Below are 16,829 nucleotides of genomic sequence, written 5' to 3'. Positions count from 1 at the left end.
GGTCCTTCCCACTCCACAGCGCCTACGGCTGCATCTGGATTCTCCAGAGCATCCCCGGGTAACTGAGCAAAGGGGACGTGAAGCTGAGGATGCGTCAAAACCTCAGCAATATGTCCCAAATCCCCACAACGCTCCTCGGCAGACGTTTAAAACTCCCCAGACCTCATCTCTACTCTGAGCTGAGACCAATGACAGTCGGGGGAGAGGATGATCAAGTTCACAAATGATCCTTCAGTTTGTGTTTTAACTCCCAAAGATAAATGTTACCTCTGTTAAATCATGCGTAATACCTCCATGGCAGGTGTTTTGCTTATGAAAATATTGGCTGAGCTCAGCTCCCTGGTGTGAGATGCAAGCCAGAGAAATTCAAACAAATCGCAACCCGGGTTTCTTCTCTTAATGGTCGCTAATGGTCGGCAATCAAGCCACACCTGCTAGAGGTGACGGCCCAGACTGTTTGCATGGAAGGAGCTTAATTCCCGAACTTGCTGATGATTCATTCCCTCCCAAGGCAGGAGTGAGGACTCGGGAGCAGACACAGAGAAACACGTTACCTGGCTCTTGTTGGTGGGGGCAGTCGCCCTGGCCTGCATGTCACCTTCCCAGTCTGTCTCTCTCTGGCCACAGCACCACTGGAGACCCCATTTCCGGTCCTTTTTGAAAATGGAGTCACTGTGGATCTCAAAGTTACAAGGTTACTCATGATCGAGTTCCCGGCATACGAGTTCCAGCTCCAATCCCTTCACCAGTGTCCCCTTCCCTCCACCACTGTCCTCAATTTCCCTCCTGCCCTCACCAGGCTGCCTCTTATGGCAGACACATTCCCCTCCCCTTGCTTTTTTCCCCGTTTTTTCCTTTAAATCACTGTGGTTTACAATATTATTGTGGATAGGGAATGATGTGTATCATTTTACCTCCCTTCATCACCCCAGTGACCACTTCCCTGTACCCTTGTCACACTGTCACTGCTAAAGACCCGTTCTCAATGTTCTTTGCTTCTATTGCCTTTGGGCATTGCTTATTCCCGACTGTGTTTCTTTATGCCCTGCATACCCAGAGATCATTCTGTGTGGAGCTGGCAACAGGCACCAGAGCAGATAAGATCTGTCCCTGCATAGCAGATAAGACCCGTCCCTGCATAGTGACACAGCAGGGAGTGTCTGGGTGCATTTGACAAGCACCATGTATCCAGCCTTGAGTCTCGCTCAATCCCTCCAAGAATTGTCACCTTCACTTAGCAAGTCATTCCTAACTGCAACATCTAGCCCTATTCAGGATTGGGTGGGGGGGAGGGGGGGAAAGCAGAATCAGAAAGGTGACAGGTCAGTAATGCTCAACTTTATGTGATTGGCTCATCCTCTTAAGCCGAGAACCCTTATGAAATATGTGTGTATATGGCAATGAAGCGAGCAGCCACCAGCTGTCTCCCGGAGTGGCTTCTCCGCACCCCCGTCATCCTGCGCCCTGCGTCTGCCCAGACCTGGTTCCCTAACGATTCTGTGTCTGTCCCTCTCACTCTGACTCACCTCTCTCAGCACAATCCTCTCCGGATCCATCCACGTAGCAGCGCATTGCTTGGCTTCCTTTTCCCTTGTGGTAGGTATTCCAGTGTGCAGATGTACCACAGCTTCCCTATGCAGTCATCTGTCCTGCGACACCTGGGTTGTTTCCAGATTTTGACAGTTGTGGATAGCGCTGCAATGCATGTAGGAGTGCAGGTGTCTTTTCTGCATTAAATGTTTTGGGATGTGCTACTGAACTCCTCCTCAGTCCCAGAGACACTCACCTACTTCCTTCCCGTCTCTGTCTGCAGTTCTCCCGGAATTCTGTGGCCCTGGTTCACATCAGGGGGTTGGACTGGCATCTCTTTGGCCTCCTAAAATTTCCCCTCTCAACTGAGTGATGGGAGAAAGGCTGCCTGGCCAGGTGCAGAGCTAGGGAGCTGCAGAAGCCAGTGTGGGGAAGGCATCCTGGGGACCCCAGAGTTGGGGAAGGAACCTAGGGTCCCGGAGGGGCAGGAGGGAAGGGTTGACTCACAGGTGACATGAAGCTCTAATTTGGGGTCTCCATGTATAGTCACTTGCTGGCTTTGTTCTAACAAAATATCACAGAAGGGGCATCTGGCAGAGCAGAAGTTGATTTTTCCTTAAGACCAAGGTCAAGGAGCCACTGGATTGGTTCCTTGGGAGGAGTCTTTCCTTGCCTCTTTTTTTTTTTTTTTTTTTTTGCTTTTTGGGTCACATCCAGTGATGCTCAGGGGTTACTCCTGGCTCATGAACTTGGGAATTACTCCTGGCTCAGGGGACCATATGGGATGTTGGGAATCAAACCTGGGTTGGTTGCGTGCAAGGCAAACGCCCTACCCTCTGTGCAATCGCTGCAGCCCCCTCTCCTTGCCTCTCTGACTCCATCTCCTTTCCCTGTCATTACGTGGTTGTCCCTCTATGTGAGACTGTATCCTCATCTTCCCAGCCAGTCTGGAGGTCCCCAGGGGACCTTCATTGTCACACTCAGAAATGCTTAGAGAGACCCTTTGGTGCCAGGGACTGAGCTGGGGTTGGCCACATGCAAAGCATGAACCTTAACTGCTGTATTATCTCCCCCACCCTGAACTTAATCACCTCTTTGAAGCTCCTCTAAGACCGTGGCCTTCTGAGGTCCTGGGGGCTAGCACTTGGCACATGAACTTAACGGGGACGTGGCCGAGGCCAGTGTCTGGGCCAGGAAGAGAGCCAGCAGCCCAGAGTCTGGGAGATACGGTAAAGTCCCACCGTCTGAGATCCATCAGCTGTAACTTCCGCAGGTTTCTCTTACTGTTTCCCTCTGGGCTTGGGCTTGGGGTACAGGTAGGCTGCACCCTGGCCCTTCTTCAGAATACACAGAGTCCTTATCCTAGTTCCCTCTTCTTCTTCCCTCCCTGTGGGGGCTGGGAGGGGGAGGGCTGGACCTGACTTCCTGAAACTCCTGCTCTGCTCTGGCCTTTCCCCCGACTTGGCTTTGGCCATCCAAAGCCCAGACTTTTGAAACTCACAAAGCTCTGAATTATATTGATTCTGTCCCAAAGTTTCAGACACATTAAAAAAAAAATAAGACGCTGCTGGCAGAAATACCTCTGGACTTAATTACTAAAATACCAGAATCCCAAAACTGGGCGGCTGCTTTTGAGACCATGCAACATCATATGCTCTTTGTTATCAGCAATAGAAAACATATGATCTAATGATGCCATTTCGACAGGTCACTGTCGGGGGGAAAACTCCAAATAATAATAGTGGGTTTTCTGTCAAAAATTGAATGTAATCAAAGTAAGGAGAGAGTAAAGTGAAAATCATCTGCCACATAGGCAGGGGGGGAGTGGGAAGGGGAGGTATGCTGGGGTTCTTGGTGGTGGAACATGTGCACTGGTGAAAGGATGGGTGTTTGATCATTATATGACTGAGACTTGATCCTGAAAGCCCTGTAACTGTTCTCAGGGTGAGTCAATTAAAAAAAAAAAAGACAGGCTGAAAGGTTCATCTTAGCTCTCTGATTTGCTTCCTCTGAACCTTCGTCCTCCAAAGGCATCAAGTCACAGACTCCAGAGAAATTGGTGAGGGGAGAAGAGGATAAAGTCATTCATTTCACCCAGTGCCCCGTCTTCTCAAAGAATGCTGACTCTCTAGAATTCCTGTCTGATCTTGACTCTCATCCACACGCTCAGACTCCAGATTCCTGTAGTTGCAGGGCCAGGGCTGATTCTTCCACATTCAATCCCCTGCACCCTTGGGGAGAAAGAAAGAGTACAGTCTCTCACCTCGCAACACCAAGCCCAGCTCCACTACCCTAAGCCTCCTGAGTTTGAGCAGGCCGCTTCAGTTCACCAGGACTCCAGGGAAATGGGCTAATAATGGTTCTTGCCCCCAAAGAGTACCTGGGAAGATCAAGTGAGATCATAACCACAAAGAACCTAGTACCGTGCCCCGCCCAGGGTAATGGCTGAAGTACGTTCCTGATGATTATTTAAAAATACCTGCTGTTGGATGAATTGATCCCCTCGGATGCTCACTAAGCAAGGTAGTCGAGCTGGTGATGACGCGTGGAAAGAGGAAAATGGGTCTTTCATGCGGTGACTATATTTGGCAGCACGTCCCTGCAATTCTCTTGTGATAAAAAGGATTTTGTTTTTCTCGGAGCCCCTTTGAGTCTCATAATAATGCTTATATATAGTGTCTTTTGTCCCTGAATCTTGGAGCAGCCCTGCAATCAAAATATAACAAGAGTTGGATGGTTGCGAAAATAAAAGCAACAATTTACTTTTGTTTTTGAAAAGCTCTCCTTCCTTTCCTGGCCTGCAGCTCGGCAGCTGGATGCCCACGTGTGTTTATATTTGACCTGAGCTGGAGGCAGGTCACTGACAACAAGCGATGCTTACCGTGTGACTGTGGAGACGAAGGGATGGGCCTCACGATGTTCTGAAGGAGGAAAATAAGGCTGGAACGGGCAGAAGGAGGCTGCAACCTTTACAGAGCGCCCACTAGGAGTCAGGAACTCAACACACATCGCCTCATTTCATCCCAGCAACTGCCACCATGTATAGGGGAGGAGGGAGATTCAGCAAGGGCAACCAGCGAGAGAAAGAAGCACAGCAATTAAGTGGCAGAGGGTGGTTCCAGACTCAGGCGTTTCTCATTCACAGAGTCCATGTTCCTATTAGTGATATTATTATATTATATATTATAATATTGCTCGGATGAACCTCATGCATGAAGGGAACCAGCCGAGGAACCCAGGTATTCGGGACCCATGGCTGAGATCTCCAAGCCTGCCCGGATCAGGACTGGGCCTTCTCCACCCAGATCCCCTGTTTTCCAGTAGCTTGGCAGTCACACCCACAAACTGCCTCGGCACCATGTAATCTCATCAATGGCCAAGATCCAGAGACTATAAAACAAAGCTCCCAGAAGAGAGTGATGCAAAATCTCGTACAGCAGAGCCTGGTAAGCTATCCAAGGCATATTCAATGTGCCAAAAACAGTAACAAGGGGCTGGAGCGATAGCATAGCGGTTAGGGCATTTGCCTTGCACGCGGCCGACCCAGGTTCGAATCCCAGCATCCCATATGGTCCCCCTGAGCACCGCCAGGAGTAATTCCTGAGTGTAGAACCAGGAGTAACCCCTGTGCATCGCCGGGTGTGGCCCAAAAAGCAAAAAAAAAAAACCCAGTAACAATAATGGGCCTCATTCCTCTAACCCTGAACACAACAGGGACGAATAGAGACATTACTGGCGCCTGCTCAACAAAATCGATGAACAACAGGATGACAGTGATATTATAGCTTTACATATTATTATATGATATAGATTACCTTATATATATCACATATAATATCCTATTATATTTCCTTCCTGCCTCTTTCTTGTTCTAAGGACATTTGTCTTCCCAGCATCAAGTGTGGGGTTGGGGGAGGAGAAAAGGAGGAGAAAAGGTCCAGACCCTTGGGAGTGGACAACAGAGTGACCTAGTGTGTGTCAAGGTGGGAAGACGCTCTGCAGAGGAGCTGTGAGTAAGCGAGGACCCGTGTCCTGCGGTGCCATCAGATCCAAGTTCCCAGTAACTGATATCCCCATTATTTTGCATGCTGCTACTAACAACAAAAAAATAAGATAATTGGTAGTGATTGCAAAGCATAGCTTGGTGTCATTAAAATGTGGCCGCTTGCCTATTGAAGTTGATGAGAGACGTCATTTTGGCGGGCCAGCTTCACTACTGAATTAAAGTTTGATGGAGGACAGCAACCGTTCTAGGTATCTGGAGCCAAGAGAGATTTAAGACAGAGAGTTAAGAACTTCTAAGGTCCCCTGCGGAGACTGGAGGCTAGCGTGGGAACATGAGAGCGCACTGGAGCACGCAACGGGAAAGGGGAGGGATAAGGAGAATGACCTTGGGGCTCTGGGCTCGGGAACCCTTGGAGAATTCCAGCCAACTGTGTGGTTAGAGGGAACCCAGTCCACCGCCTTTAATTCGGATACCAATTTCGAGGTTGGCGAGGGGCTGGGGTAAGGTTTGGTCCCCTAACCACTCTCAGTTTTGATAGTTCTCTAGCAGGACTAGCAGAACTCCCTGAAAACTGGAAAACATCATGAGTGTGATCTACTTCCAAGAAGGCTGCAGAGCTGAACTGGCCCACGGCAGGCTCAGGGACCAGAAGGTTTCTAGATGCCGAACTTTCTCCCCCGCAGAGATAGGACAGTGTCACTTCCCCAGTGCCCGGGTGTGACAACAGGCTGGCATAGTAACAACCAGTCACCGCAGCCTCGGGGTCCTGCATTTTCACTGGGATTCCAGCACAAAGATCTCCTGGAAGATCCATGTGGCTGATTTCAAACGCATGACGGTTGACCCAGACTACATGCTTGAAAACATCAATCATAAGTTGCATTGCTGGTCTTTCTGCTAGACATGTTAAGACTACCTGGTGTGGCCAGGCCCCATCCTAACCCTCACCCCCATAAATACTGTCACTCAGAGAGGAGTAAGGAGGTAGTAATTAATACAAAACTGCACCGCAATTATGTGGCAGAGGGTGACTTCAGACTCAGGCATGTCCCATTCACAGAGTCCCCATTATGCCTCTACACACACTCTCTCTCTCTATCTCTCTACATCTTTCTCCCTCTCCCTCTCTGTCATGTTGGTAGATGATCTTTTGACCTAAGGCACCCAGGAAAAGGAAGACACAACTAGTAGTTGTACTATGGTAGTGGTCACTTCCCAGCGGCTGAGGACAAAGGCCAGAAATCTCTTTGGGAGACATAGTAGGGAAGGGCCAAGTAGGAAGAAGCTGTTATTACCACCAACAAAATTGCCTTCTGGGACTCATGAAACTAGATGCAGGTCACTAGAACAAAACACTTCTTTTTTTTTTTTTTTTTGCTTTTTGGGTCACACCCAGTGATGCTCAGGAGTTACTCCTGGCTTTGCACTCAGGAATTACTCCTGGCAGTGCTTGGGGGACCATATGGGATGCCGGGGATGGAACCCGGGTCAGCCGCATGCAAGGCAAATGCCCTCCCCGCTGTGCTATCGCTCCGGCCCCCAAAACACTTCTTTAAAAAGAAAACCAACCAACCAAGATTCCTTGATGGTGTTGATTGGACTTGAGCCTTCCACGCGGAATCTCACTGATGGCTCCTATTTTCCATGCAGAGTCTTAAGTGTTGAGTGTTTGGGAAATGTAAATTTGAGTGTTAGCACTTCTGCGGGAGGAAGGGGGCAAGGGAAGGCAGCAGAAATGTGCCTGGGGGGGTTATTAGCCCCTGTTCATCACTCCCCCTCCTGACAGGTGGAAAGATGCAGCCCCCTGTCTGGCAGCTCCTGTTGGCCCCAGCTCAGAGAGATCCAGCAGCACACCATGCGGCCACTTTGTCATTCTTGGATGTGCACACATTACATTTTCCTCTTACCCTCTCAGAGCTGCGAAGGACAAATAACTACGGCATCTTAAAAGGCAGCCAAGGAGATAAATTCACATGCGATGCCGAGAGGTTGGAGCACTGCCCAGAGAACAGGTAGGTGTTTGGCCTTCAGGTCAGCCAAAACTTTGACGTAAAACCCAGTGACGTTACTTACTGGCTATGTCATCTGGAGCCAGTTACTTACCTCCTTTGTGCCTCACTTTCCTGATCTCTGGCATTGGGTGAGGTATAGAGATACTAAGTTCCATGTGAAGATTTCTTGAAATTTGTAAAGTATGAGGAAAATTCTTTTTTTTTTTAAAATTTATTTATATTTAATTAGAGAATCACCGTGAGGGTACAGTTACAGATTTATACACTTTTGTGCTTATACTTCCCTCATACAAAGTTCGGGAACCCGTGCCTTCACCAGTGCCCATTCTCCACCACCAGTAAACCCAGCCTCCCTCCCATCCTCCCCAATCCCATCTCCCCCCACCCCACCCTGCCACTGTGGCAGGGCATTCCCTTCTGTTCTCTCTCTCTAATTAGCTGTTGTGGTTTGCAATAAAGGTGTTGAGTGGCCGCTGTGCTCAGTCTCTAGCCCTCATTCAGCCCGCAACTCCCTTCCCCCACATGGCCTTCGACTACAATGTAGTTGGTGATCGCTTCTCTGAGTTGCCCTTTAGTATGAGGAAAATTCTTGAAAAATGCTTAAAACTTGGCAAATGGAAGCTGCCACTGACGGCACCACCATCATCACTGCCAAACTTCTCCATTATCACCACCCACATCACAACCATCACCACCATTACCATTGTCACCAAAACTATCATCAGCATCACTAACATTGCTGTCATCAACACCAGCACCATAACTACCATCATCTTCATCACCACTGTCATCACCAAATCATCATCACATAACTCTTATACCACCAGCAGCACCAGCACCAGCACCTCTACCATCACCACCATCATATCACTATCACCATCACCACCATCACTACCACCAGCACCATCACCAGCACCATCACCATCACCACCACCATCACCATCTCCTCTACCATCATCATCGCCTCACCATCACCACCATCACCATCACCACCACCATCACCATCATCTCACCATCACCATCACCACCACAACTATCACCACCATAACCATTACCTGTCATCACCATTACCATCACCACCATCACCATACCATCACCATACCATCACCATACCATCACCACCACCACCATCATCTCTACCATTACCACACCATAACCTCTACCATCACCACCACCACCACCACCATTGCCTCTACCATTACCACCATCATCACCTCTACCATCACCACCACCACCACCACTATCAACATCACCTCTATCACCACCACCACCACCACCATCACCTCCATCACCATCACCTGTACCATCATCACCACCATCGCTATCACCACTTCACCACCACCGTCATCTCTATCATACACCACCATCACCACCATGATCACCACCATCACCATCACCTCTACCATCATCACCACCATCACTCTCACTATCACCACCGCCTCCACCATCACCACCATCGCCACCACTATCATCACCACCACCATCACCATCACCATCACCATCACCATCACCATCACCATCACCATCATCACTGTATTATCTTTGTCAGGATGAAGCGGGGAGACAGAGGGAACATTTACCTATCTACTCTAGGCCTCAGAACAGTCGATAACCCTCAACCATTGTCACATTTGATCTCCACGACGGTGAGAGTCACGAGATTCACTCCAGCCACGTCTGTGCCACCTTGCCATTGAAGCGGGACGGTGTGGCCTTCCACCTGCCTTCTCACAGCACAGAATCCAGCAGCCTCCAGTTGCCTCTTGTCTCATTCCATTTTCCAGCAGTTGCGGCTGGAGTCAGGATACACTGTCACTCACCAGTGCTGAGGTCTTGAATAATAATTTCATGTCTCTGGGACTTGGGGCCCCGAATACACATCACACTGTAGGGTGGCATGAGGGGATTTTCCAACATGTAATAAAAGCTCACCACGGCGGAATTCGTGAATACACCTGGCTCTCCTACTGGGTTACAAATCTGTTCAGGACACTGTGCCTGCCACATAGTAGATGTTCCAAGGTTCTTGCTAGAATGGAAATAAGAACTCTGGGCACTGGGGAGGAGATGAAATAGCAAACGTGTGTCCGGGGGAGTAGGAAGCCATGGAGAGACCCCAAAGCACTCTGCTCCTCACTCTTCTCTGTTCGCAGGAGATAATATTCCCTTGTGCTGCTGGGAGGTTTCAGACACTGGGTAATGGCACTGGAGAAGCTTTGTTCCAGGTGGATCAAAGTCCTTTTCAGACGTGACCTCATCCCCCTGCCAGCAGCCTGGGGGCCATGGAGAACTGGTTGACCCAGACTAGCTTGTTCCCAGACCACAGGTGGGAACACAGCATTGGTGAACTGACTCAGGGGTCAAGCTAGTAACTGCTGGGCAGCCTGCCAGGGCACTGTAGGGTCCTACTGACCATGTTTGATTTTCTCAGACCAGCTCTCTGCCAGAACTTCACCAATGTGAATTTATTGAAACCTCTTTTTGGTGACTTGGTCCCCAGCTTGCCAGGTTGGAGGGTTTCCTGGAAATAGAGAAGGATGCTCAGGAATCAGCTCTTGAGTAAATTAATACAGCGCCAGCCACGTTAAGGCTGTTTGCGGCTCTGCCCTTGCCAGGTGGCTGGAAGACTCTTCTTTACTGAATGGACCTATTTCTGGGTGACCCTATTTGACCCATGATAACCCGTCAGTCAAGAATTCCACCACATGACGAGGTCAGCAGGATACACAAATCTTTATCCTTGCACCGAAACAACTTCCTCAGGGGTAGTTTGCAAAAATCCTAAGGCTATGTCCAGAGGCAGACAGACAGTAGAACATTTAGAGGTAGAATCAGGGGACCTGGACTCATTTAACCCTGAGATTGTACTTTTGCCCTTGAAGAACCGAGAAAAAGCACCGGTCTGCCACACATGTGGCTTCCTAAAGCATCAATGAGGCCTGTGTACCTGGGGCGGGGTGGGGGTGGCAAACCATGGCTCCCCAGGGTGCTCCAAGAACATCAGCTCGGATTGCAGGAATGTCTTTGACTCTGACTCGAGCTCGACTGTACTTAAGCTCCCTTCCCGAGTTCATTCTTTCGTCCCAGCCACACCAGGTCCCCCCCACTGCACAGCCCTGAGCTTCACAGCGACCGAGCAGCTCATCCAGACTCCCCCCTGGTCTCCGATGGCCCCGCGTCGTCTCCCCACCTCCCGCGTCTCAGACGTGCTGTCTCTGACGGCAGCCGGGGCCGCTGTCCTGCCACGCTCCACAGTGCTGGGACATCTCGGCACGGGTGGGTGGTGTCGGAGGGGGCTGGCAACGGCCTGGGAACAGCGCTGCATGCAAGGCGCGTTCTAACAGTCAGCCGTGCGGCGGAGGGTGCGAGAGTGAGGCGCTCCAGCGGAAATACGTTCCCTTCTCACCTTGGAATCCTCCAAGTGCTCTGGCTGGTTTAATCGTGCTTTAGGGCCAGCCAATTGTCAGCCCAGTGTGGAGGCAGGGACATTTCATCTGTGTGTGTGTGTGTGTGTGTGTGTGTGTGTGTGTAGGTTAGGGGAATGTGGTCCCAGGGTGACAGATAAGACTCGTTCCAAGTCTTGTGTGTGTGTGTGTGTGTGTGTGTGTGTTGTGTAATGTCTTTTTCTCCATGGATTCTGGCCATAGCGCCCTGCTGGGGGGAAATCCACACCCTGAAGATGTGTGAATCTGGAGCTGTCTCCGCAGACAAATATTCACCGAGGGCTCACCTTGTGAGGTGTTTCTGTCAGGCGCTCAATGGGAAGCCCGAGACACACTGGAGCTAGGAGGCGGCCTGGAGGTTTATTTGCCATGAGACGATTAGAGAAGGTGAGGGTTGCGGACCCCAGGGATGGAGCACTAACTCGGGGCACAGCCGTCCTGCCCGTGATCACCCGCAGATCTGAGGCACCAACGCTGTCACTGCGAGCCAGAGAGGGGCAGGCGCAGAGGGCTCCAGCCGACGGGGAGCCACGGAAACACTCATCCTGACCAAACTCTTCTCTTTTCCTCTGTTCCTCTGAGGGCCGCCCCACATGCGCAGGCCAACAGAAGCCGGGGGCTCCCCGGGGAAACCTCAAGGGGTTTGGCTGGAATGTCCCCGAGCTGGCAAGGGTATCCGGAAGGTCGAAGGTTAATTACTAACCAGCCACGAAGCCACCCCGTCTTATGAGCAGTGTCTCAGGGTTTGTGGGAATGGAGGCTCCCAACTTAGGAGTCTATTTTAAGACCATTGGACCAAAACACTTGGGCACCCCCCCCCCAAAAAAAAAACCCACTATGTACACACTTTATCCAAGCCCTTTTCAGGGCTCTGAAAGGACCCCAGGAGGACCTGAACTTCCCGCTTCATTGGTTTTGTTGGAAATCTTTCTGGGTGATTTGACATTAACCAAGGTCCCAGTCCACGGTAAATTCAAACATCCTCAGAGGTGATGGGTGCTTGAAAAATTGATTAGAAATGCCACCTCTGGCAGGGATAAGATACTGGGGAGACAGACACGGAAAGAACCCTTGAAAGACAAGCAGGGTTTAGACCTGGACGGGCAGACTAATGCTTCTACTCTGCGTTTACTGAGCAGCTGCTACGCGCTGTCTGGAGATGACCTCACTTACCCCGCAGACTCATGACTCCCGAGAGAGACTCAGAGTGAAGCGACTTAGCCGGCGGTGCGGGCTGTTTGCTCCACGTTTCTGGGAGTGGAGCCCAAGCAGAGAGAGAGAGACGAGCGAGTTCAAAGGGGATGCGAGACCCTCAACCAATGGGTACATAGGTATTCTTTCCTAGGCTGCATCAAGCACAATAATAAGAAAATGTTTACTGGATCAAGCTACTGCCAACTTTGGCAAGGTTTATCTCGGTTCCCGATGGAGAAGGCGGTGCCCTCGGGACTCCAGCGCCGCGAACCACATCTCCCAAGGCCCACTTGGGCAAAGGGTGCGGGCTCTCCGTCTGCCCTCTCGAAAGACTACATTTCCCAGCATGCACCGGGACGAGCCTGCGCGCGCAGCTCCCGGCAGGCCCAGGGAGCCGGCGCGCAGGCCCCGCCCCTCTCCCCTGCCCCGGCGGCCTGCCCGCTCGCCCCGCCCCGCCCGCTCGCCGCGAGCCAATGGGAAGGCTCCCTACTGCGGGGTGAGCCGCCGCCGAGAGCCAATGAGAGGGCTCCGTGCTGCGGGGTGTCACGGGGCCGGCGCCGCCGCCGAGTTGCGAGTCGGCGAAAGCGGCGGGAAGTTCGTACTGGGCGGGAAGCGGCGGCCGGGCGGCTCGGGGTAGGCGACGGCGGGGTCCGCGCGGGGCCGGGCCGGGCGGCGGGCGGCGGGGGGCCGGGGGGCCGCCGCGGCAGCGCCAGGCCGGGGTCCCGGGGAGCTCGGGGGGCGCGGCGCCCGCGCCCGGCGCCCGGGCTGTCTCCGGGGGTCGCGTCTCCCTCTCCCCCCGCACGCCCAAGCTTGCAAGTTCCAGCAAGTTCCAGCTCGCTGCTGGCAGCCGGGTGGCTTTAGGGGACTGCTGGGGCGCCCCGGAAACGTTGTCGTCGTCGTCGTTGTTGTTGTTGATCTTGCTTGTTATCTCATGCCGGTTGGCTTGGCCTGAAAACATTTTATTTTATTTTATCTTATTTTATTTTATTTTACTTTATTTTATTTTTCCCCTTTGGGTCCCGCCCGGCGATGCTCACAGGTTGCTCCTGGCTCTGCACTCGGGACCGCTTCACTCCCGGCGGTGCTCCGCGGTCCCCGAGCGATGCCGGGGCTCGAACCCGCCGCCCCGGCGCCCGGGTCTGAGATTGACAGGTTGCAGGGGACGGGGGCGGGTGGGTGGGGGGGGCGCAGAGCCGTGCGCGGCCCGGCGGGCGCCGACACCCCCCCCAGCGCCCCAGGAGTGATGCCCGAGGGCGGAGCCCGGGGGACCCGAGCATCTCGGGGCGTGGCCCGAGAGCGGGGCCAGGACAGGGACAGACAAGCGCCGAGGCAGGGACAGTCTCGCCCCCGTTTGTGTCGGGGGACTCCGAGCACAGGCCCTTTGCTTGCCCTGGCCGGCCGCGCCTGAGCACTGCGTCTGGGCATCGGACATTCAGATCTGCGCGGGAGGCCGAGGTTCCCGCGTGGGGTCCTCGTTCCGATTAGGGTCGCGCTGTTCCCGGGGGGCGCGTGGTAGTCGGGATCGAACTGGGGGCGCTTCAGGCCGTGGGGGTCCTGCGGGCAGGTGGCCGGGCGCGGGTAAGCAGTCTAGCGACGGTGATGTGAAAAACTTAAGTGAAGCCCTGTGCTCCTTTCTGTAATTTTTTAAAAAAACGGCGTTGCAAGTATCAACAGGTTCTTAAAAAAAGAAACAGTCGCCCCCACCCTGCTTTGGGCTACATTCGATTGTGCTGGGGCTTACTCCTGGCTCTGTGCTCAGGGATCATGCCTGGCTTGTCCTCTGGGGGCCTTTTGGGGTGACAGGATCAAACAGGTCCGCTGAGTGCATGGCAAGCGCCCTACCCTTTATATTATTTTTCCAGCCCCACAAAAATACATTTTTTTTTTTTTTAAAAAAAGAGGAACCTCCACTTCTTTTTGTGTTTGAGAACCCAGCTGTCTCAGATGCCTGGGAAAGAAAGACGTTTCATGTTGACTCTTTCCCTAGAATCCTCTCTGGTAAGCTGTAGTGTCCTATAGGATTTCGATTAGAAAAATAAAACTAAAAGCACCTTCATCTTATTTTTGAAGTCAAGCATTTATTTGGAGGTGCAGGAACTGGACCCCGGTCTTGGCATGGCCCAGAGACCCTCTACACTTCACCCCGGAGCCACACCCTGGCCTCTAACACGAAAACTAGTTTTCCTTTCAGAATGGAGTTTGATGAAGGTGCAGTGACGCCTAGGAGGCGATGCTGAGTGGACACGGCCAGCGCGGAGCTCAGACAGGCGGGGAACGCTGCCGCCGGCCTGTGTCAAGCAGCGAGCGGGCCTGCTCGACTCTGGGCAGCGACAGGCCGTGGGGGAAACTGAGGCAGCTTGGGGATGAACTGGTAGGCCTGGACCCTTCCTCCACCGGGGACGGTGCTTCATGCCACCAGGATACGCCGTCGTGGCTTTTCACGTGGACTCGCTCCTCTGTGGCCTCTGGCGCGTGCCTGCTCTCTGCCTGGCACTCCGCGCCCTGTGTCGCGTGCCGGCTGCCCGGGGTGTTCTTGCCTGAGCAAAGCAGGAGTCCTTTCTTTAGCCCCGTAGAGATGGTGACGAGGTGACAATGGTGACGATGGTGACGCGCTTTGGGCCGCCTAACAGACATTCACCCCAGAAGTTAGAGAGAGCATGGGTGTATTTGAAAAGGACATCGTAGTGATAAAATATAGAAAACTGGGGGCAAAAAAAACTTTCTGGGGGGACTACACCAGCGGCGCTCAGGGGTTAATCCTGGCCTGGTGCTTGGGGTCAGTTCCCAGGGGAGCTCGAGGACGATGTGGCACCAGGGCGGGCCTCCAGCGTGCGGCGCCCAGGTGCGGCTCTGCGCCCTCAGGCTCCAGAAACGGCATTTTATTTAAAATGTTTAAAAAATTTATTTTTGGGCCACGCCCGCCGATGCTCAGGGATCCTGCTGGCTCTGCACTCAGGAATCACTCCTGGCGGTGCTCGGGGGACCCTATGGGATTCGGGGATTGAACCCGGTCGGCCGCATGCAAGGCAAGCGCCCTCCCTGCTGAGCTATCGCTCCAGCCCTGGAAACGGTGTTTTAAGTCGATGTGAGCTTCGTTTAGCAAGGTCCCCGAGGCCTCGCAGATCGTCGGTGTGGGAGCTGTGAGCAGGATATGTCTGTGCTCCTTTAAGGTATGAATGACCCTTTGACCCAGAATCCCACCATAATGTTCCCACGTGCCATGAGCACAGACACAGCGGGGGGGGGGCGGCTTCAAACTGGGCTCTCTACCCCCCTTGAAGAGCTCTTCAGGCCAGGGGGCTGCACGGAGGTGTTCGGGTGGTCCCAGTGGTCCCGCCTCTCCCATGGTCACGGGCCTGTGCCCGCTGCTCGGCCCCTGCTGCGCGCCTTGTTCTGGGCCCTCACCGCCCAGACCCGAGGGTGGCGCTCAGAGAAAACCCGGCAACAGGTAAAGATTTCTGAATCTGCAGTGGCCAAAGAATCGGTTCACAATCCACTGCATAAGGGCTCTGGGATGCTCCCGGCAGCCTCGCCGGCGTGTGGCTTGCATGGAGGGGGCGGGTGGCCGCTGCCGCAGGGGCCCCCTCGCCGTGGCGCTGCCGTTTAAGGAGGAGCCGCAGTGGGGGAGCCCATCCTTCCCACGTAGGGGTTTGGTCTTGCCTATCTCTGCAGCAGGGACCAGCCCTGGTGGTGCTCAGGGACCAAGTTGGGTGTCGCTGCCTGCAAGGCAAACGCCCTCCCTCTGTGCTGTCCCGAGGGGTTAGTTAGGCTTTAATGTTCATTAATAAATAGTAGCGACAGGAAACCACTCTACAGTTAGTAACATTTTTCAGGAAAATAAGGTTTTTTTTCCTGCATGCTCTTTGTCAAGAAGCAAAAGCCGCTTTGTGAATCATGCTCCAGTTTAGCCCCGTAGGTCTGAGGGTCTTTGCCACAGCTCTCAGCTGACTCCCCCCTGCAGCGTGGCCGCCCTCTAAAGCGCTTGGAAGCTGAGTGGGTGCTGCTCAGACGGCAGATAATTCGGGCAGATACATTTCTCTCTCTCTCTCTCTCTCTCTCTCTCTCTCTCTCTCTCTCTCTCTCTCTCTCACACACACACACACACACACACACACTATCTACATTGTTTATAGTCAATTACATGGGAAGATGCACCGGGTAGGAATCACGTCACTGAGTTGCACGTCATCAGTTTGGGGTCCGTCACTCTTCTGTCACAGGCTCTTAAAGCGGGTGGAAGGAGGACACCTGTGACTTGTGCAACATTTCTGTATCCACAGCAGAGGCGCCTGTCGATCCCGCAGGGACCCGCAGGAGAACTGGAAGGTGACCTGGACGCGGGCAGCCAGTTTTCTTTTCGTGGACAGTTTCATTTTCTCTGCAGACTGGCTGACCTGCCGCCGTCTGCAGCTGGGGGTAGATTTGTCCGCTCTGAACTTGTTCCTCGGCAGGCACCCGAGAGAGACTCCCTTATCTATCTCATTGTCAGCTATGTTGAAAATAGAAAGGAAAAAGCAGGAAGTCAGAAATCTTACTGCTTACTCCAGCTTTATTCCAGGTTTATTTTCTCTGTTTTACTAAGGAACAAACAGTTGAACAAATGTCATGGTTTGATGACTTTATGTATAAATGCATTGTGATCAC

The 16,829-nt window shown here is 52.7% G+C and overlaps 1 protein-coding gene across 2 annotated transcripts in view; it reads left to right on the top strand.

Moving 5' to 3' along the window:
- Positions 1 to 12,720: 12,720 nt before the first annotated feature.
- VRK1 (VRK serine/threonine kinase 1) overlaps positions 12,721 to 16,829 on the top strand; it is a 72,281-nt gene continuing 68,172 nt past the window's right edge. For both annotated transcript variants that reach the window (XM_055131693.1, XM_055131692.1), the window contains exon 1: positions 12,721 to 12,818. The gene's annotated coding sequence lies outside the window, so the exon portion shown is untranslated. The remainder of the gene's footprint in view (positions 12,819 to 16,829) is intronic.

The sequence above is a fragment of the Sorex araneus genome, chromosome 3 (assembly GCF_027595985.1).
Source record: "Sorex araneus isolate mSorAra2 chromosome 3, mSorAra2.pri, whole genome shotgun sequence".
In the NCBI taxonomy this organism is placed as follows: Eukaryota; Metazoa; Chordata; class Mammalia; order Eulipotyphla; family Soricidae; genus Sorex; species Sorex araneus.
Note: the sequence above shows the minus strand (reverse complement) of the source record. Positions and strands in the feature narration are given on the sequence as shown.